This window comes from Barbus barbus (genome assembly GCF_936440315.1).
Source record: "Barbus barbus genome assembly, chromosome: 31".
NCBI classification, from domain to species: Eukaryota; Metazoa; Chordata; class Actinopteri; order Cypriniformes; family Cyprinidae; genus Barbus; species Barbus barbus.
In genome coordinates this window covers 11420594-11426639 of record NC_136759.1, presented here as the reverse complement: position 1 = coordinate 11426639, position 6046 = coordinate 11420594, and positions in this window count along the sequence as shown.

Genomic DNA, 6046 nt, shown 5'->3' with positions numbered 1-6046 from the left:
GGAGTCAGGAGCACGGTCCACCAAGGCCACGCAGCACAAGCAGATAAGAATGAAACACACACACTTACTAACGATGCTAATTGCAATGAAGAAAATATGCTTGCTTTGATACATCATCACATTGTAAGGCTAGAAAATGACAAGTCTTCTTTTAAGAAAATAGGCACATATAGTCATTTGAATGATTTAGCGTATAAACAAATACCACAGATCAGATTATGGGTGAAAGGAGTTGAAATTACTTTCCTGACTGACAGCGGGGCTAGTAATTCTGTAATTAGAATGCATGAAATAGATCCAATTCCAAAATTAAGTGGAAATTTTGTTTGGTCAACTTCTGCATCTGGCCACACTATGAAAGAGGATTTCACTGTTCCATTGAAATGCGAGGATGAGAATGGCACAAGTTTTAAGCACTGTTTTCTACTGTCACAAAGCTGCCCTCAAAATTTATTAGGAAGAGATTTAATGTGCAAACTGGGTGTTTGTCTATTAGCCAGCCCAGATGGGATTCAAGTGGCCCAGTGCCAAATTCACACTTTAGCCACAATTCTACAATCGCAGTTGTATATTTACCAGTGGAAACTGAAGGATGATGAATTATGTGAAAAACTTGTCAATGCTACAAAAGACAGAGTTTCACCTAATTCTGAAATCATATCATTCTCTGATTTACATTGCTCAGCACATGTATCATTAGGAAGAGATGAAATGTATGAACAGAAATGGTTTCAATGTACAGACACAATAGACTTGAAATGGTTAATCTGGTCGGAAAACAGATGTGCTGTTGCTGTTGATTTGAGAAATGAACAGCAAAAGTTTTTTGATGTTGATTCTCTTCCACATGTCTCATTGTCCAAAAAGAACAATGACCATTGGGAAGAAATTGGTTTATTTGTAAAGATGTGTATGTTTCATGTGAATTGGGTGGGGACAGCAGAGGAAAATGTTGAATAAAATCCAACGCTGTCTGCATATCGAATGTCTTTGCATGAGCCTGCTGTTAAAGCTGTACGCACAGTCTGTTTGATTAATTGCACAATAGCAGATCACTGTTTCCTCACAGAGAATTCCTGCCCTCAAAGAAGTCCCTAAAACACTTTGGGCTTTATCTCAATTTGACGTGGGGCTGATTAAAAATTGTGAACCAGTTCAAATCACTCCAAAATCTGATTACAGACCATGTAAGCCTCAATACCCCCTCAAGAAGGAGGCTATTGAAGGTATAACGCCAGTTTTTGAATCATTAAGAGCAGCTGGGATAATTGTAATTCTCCTGTGCGTACACCTATTTTCCCTGTCAAAAAGATAAGGGATGCAGGCCAACCAACAGAATGGCGCTTTGTGCAAGATCTGCAGGCCGTGAATGAAGCAGTTCAAGCACGAGCTCCAAATGTTCCAAATCCATATACAATTTTGTCACAAGTGCCGAGCGATGCTGAATGGTTTTCAGTTATTGATTTATCTAATGCTTTCTTCTCTGTGCCAGTTCACAAAGACAGCCAATATTGGTTTGCTTTTAATTTTAATGGTAAGGCCTAAACTTTCACGAGGCCCTGACAGGGCTATTCAGAATCGCCAACAATATTTAATGAAGCACTGAGAAGGAGCTTAGATCCATTGCAGCTGACACCAGGTACGGCATTGCTTCAATACGTGGATTATGTTTTTGATCGCAGCAAAAGATAAGAAAACGTGTGAAAAAGACACTGTGAAACTGTTAAACCATTTAGCTGCTGAAGGTCACAAGGCCAGTTTGTCAAAACTGCAATTTGTAAAAAGAGAGGTGACATTTTTAGGTCATGTCATCACTAAAGATGGTAAATCTCTGTCTGAGAAACGGAAAGAGGCAATTCAAAAGTTTCCAAAGCCTGTTACGAAAAAACAACTGATGTCATTTTTGGGCATGTGTTCGTATTGTCGAACGTTCATTCCAAATTATGCTATTGAGGAATCACCTCTGAGCGCTTTGGCTCACGGGAAGGGCTTGCAACCACATGACAAACTGACATGGACCTCAAAAGCAGAGAAAGCATTTGAGAACTTAAAAATATTAGAGAGAAATTTTGTACAAACTGTTGATGAGAAAAATCGGTTCATGACCTCTGTTCTTTTACAGGATCATGGGGGGAAGTTGAGACCGGTGGCCTATTTTTCGAGTAAGCTCGATCCGGTAGTGGTAGGCTTGCCAAAATGCCTGAGAGCTGTTGCATCTGCAGAAAAAGCTATTTTAGCCTCAAGGGAAATTGTGGGGTACTCTGATGTGACTCTACTCGTGCCGCACGCAGTCTCGATGGTCCTGTTAGAACAGAGGACATCCCATTTGTCAACTGCCAGATGGCTCAGGTACAATGCAATTTTGTTGGAAATGCCAAACATCACGATAAAAAGATGCACAGTATTAAATCCTGCTACACTGCTCCCCACGGAGAAAGATGGGAAGAACATGATTGTGTTGCCACATTGGAACAGGTCTGTGTACACCAAGACCAGATTTAAAAGAAACCCCTTTAGAAAATGTTGACTTAATTCTATTTGTTGATGGTTCAGCATCTAGAGACCCCAAAACTGGCAAAAACAGAGCAGGTTACGCTGTAACCACTGCATATGCATAACATCTGGAGCGCTCCCCGCGCATTGCTCAGCGCAAGCGGCTGAATTAGTAGCATTGACAGAGGCTTGCAAAATTGCTGAAGGGCAAACAGTTACCATCTACACTCCCTTCTGATTCTCTCACAGCTATGCAAGCTTTTGCAACACCAGAGGAGAAGAAACAATGGGTGAAGGCCGGGTGCAAATTGAAAAACCACCTGTGGCTGAGTACTGAAGACAAGCCATGTCTGCCAAAACACTTTTTCCCACATTATGCAAAACTTGTACATGGCCTCGATCATGTGAGTAAGGGGGGAATGTTTGATTTGTTAAATCAATATTGGTTCACAAAGGGATTTACTTCCTTTGCGGACAAATATTGCCAATCGTGTATGATTTGTGCCACAAACAATGTGGGCAGAGGGCAAATAATGCCTCAAGCGGCACACCCGATTCCAAATCATCCGTTTGATCACATAATGTTTAATTTCATTGAATTGACACCATGTGAAGGTAAAAAGTTTTGCTTGGTTATGATCGATATGTTCTCAAAGTGGGTTGAGGCTTTTCCCACATCCAAACAGAATGCTAATGCTGTTGCGAAAGCACTTCTGTCTGAAATTGTTCCCCGATGGGGAATACCAAGAAAAATTAGTAGTGACAATGGCACACCCTTTGCAAACGAGGCCATCACCCAAGTGGGACAATTTTTGGGTATCGATATATGTAAACACACCTCATACCATCCTGAGAGCGCAGGTTGTGTGGAACGATGCAATGGTACGCTGAAGAACAAATTGATGAAGTGTTGTGAGCAGACAGGTTTGTCTTGGGTAAAAGCACTCCCCATAGTGTTGATGTATATGAGAATGAGAAAAAGAACAAAGTCTAACTTGAGTCCTTTTGAGATTTTGTTTGGCAGGCCAACTTCCATTGGAGTAGGACCAGAACCACGACCACTGCCCTCTGCAGCCTTGTGTGAAGATGACATGCTAAACTACTGTCGAAATTTGTCCCTTCTTCTCTCTCAGATATCTCAGCAGGTCAAGGACGCTTTGCCCAAGCCAGCTGAAGGAGTCTTGCATGATATCAGGCCTGGCGATTTCGTGGTAACCAAGGACTTGAGGAGGAAACATTGGAAATCTAAAAGGTGGAACGGCCCCCCGTTCCAGGTCCTGTTGATAACACACACTGCGGTGAAGGTGGCAGAGAGAGCTACGTGGGTGCATGCAAGCCACTGCAGAAAGGTTCCAGCACCACCAGAGGGCACGACAGATCAGTAAAATGATTGACCGCTGCCTCATGCCAAGGGGGACGTCTGACTGACTGAGGTGAACAACCATACAGTGGTGTAAGGGAGCTGAACACGCAGCAACATCACTGGGTGGGAGTGATCTAAGGTCAGTACAGGCCCACGGATGACAACAAGGAGGAACTGCGAGGACTGAGGCTGACTGCGCTGCAAAACCGAGTTGCCCTAGACCGGCTCACTGTGTCTTCTGGAGGGGTCTGTGTACTTGTGGGAACAGCTTGTTGTACTTACATTCCTGATAATGATGCTGATCGCCATGTGATAGATGTGGGTATTCAAAACATGACTAATGCAATAAAGAGGCTGACAACAAGGGAAGTTAATGCTGATGATGTGTACGGATGGAATTGGTTTGAGGGTTTAAGGAAAAAAACAGAATACATTGGGTTAATTGTCATCTCAGCACTGACTATGGTTCTGCTTTTACTGTGTATGTGGCCCTGCGTAATGAGCATGATTAGGAGAGCTGTAAATTCTACCATGGAATCTTCAGTAGCTCATCAAATGGTAATGTACGACGCCCTGTATGGAAGTAAGAGTAATATGAGCTTTTCTGATGAAAATTATGAGGCCAAAGAGATGCTAAAATCTGACACCTGCAGCAGATCTTTTGAAGAAGAGTAAAAAGAGTAAATATTACATGTTGTAGAGTAAGCGAGGGTTTAAAGCAGGTCATTGTCCGTGTTACAAGATAATGCAAACCGAAGGAAATATAAGAAAGTTTTTCTTCTGTTTTAATATAACAAAGATTTTTTGTTGTTATTGTTTTCCTTACCTATAATCCAAATTGAGAGTTATTGTCTTCTTTATAGCTTGCTTGTATGTTAAGGAATGATTATGTTCCATACAAAAATATTGTAAATGCTTTTTCACCCTTATGAGAGTGATGGTGTGTTTTGAATCCTAGTGAATTTACATGCTTGATGTAAGCTAAGGGTAATGATGTCTAAAAATCGTATTTACATTTAGTTGGTATAAGTGATCAAAAATTATGAAAAGGGAGGAGTGTTATGGAAATTTTCTGATTTTGTCTTTCCTTTAAATGTTGTACTAATCTCATATAACATTTTTAATATATATATATGTTAATCATGAACTAATAACTAAACATATAATGATAATGTGCAGGAGCTGTGCAGGAGCTTTGCATGTCTTATGGGGTGATGTGCACAGAGTAACATGATTGGCTAAGGTTTTATCTGTTTTCAACAATGTATCTTCTTGGATGGTATAAACAGCAGGTGCTGGGAGAGCGTGGTATCACTCTGCTCACAGCGCCGTTTCTTCTGTGAATAGATTGATCATTTCTGCAGAAATTAAAAGCAAGACAAAGACAAATTTGGTTTGGTCTTTTCATTTTCAGTCTTCACAATTTCATTAAATCAGATTTTCCATGACAAGTTTCAGTGTTTTATTAAGCACACCATTCGAAGATGCATAAAGGCCATTTCATAAAATTAGCAATGAACTGTTTTTTGGAAGAAAATCCGAAGCCTAAAAAATGCCTACATATTCAAACAGCTTTTTATGCTTCAAAATGGCATCTTTATAAAGGTCCGGGCCAAGCTGACGTCCTCTCCAGTCTGGCAGGGGGTTGCACCAATAAACCATTGTTCTTCTTCACCTTACATCCATCGGCGGAGTAACTGGTTATGTGCAATGTCTTCACATCCTTCTTTTCTGGTAAAAGTTCAAATAAAAAATTAATATATAACACAATAAAATGCTACACTTTAGGAATCACTCTTTCTCTCTTTTATCAGGCAGTTTCTTACAAAACTGTTGAAATGTCTGAGGTGGGATTGTTTTTAGCACTGAGGAGACATCTGCATGTTTACCTCCAAAATGTTTATTGTAGGTGGTCTCCAGTTTGCTGTTTTCTCTCATCTGTGTGTCATATACTTGTATATTAGTGTTTTGTTAGCAATAAGTGAATAATTATCAAGTGTTCCTTTGTAATTGTTACCTAACTGCCTGATTAACTCCTAAGAATTTTTTATCATATTAAGGATTATTGTTATGTTTTTATCAGCTCTTTGGACTCTCATTCTGACAGCACTCATTCACCGCAGAGGATCCATTGGTGAGCAAGTGAACTAATGCTGAATTTCTCCAAATTTGTTCCATTGAAGAATCGAA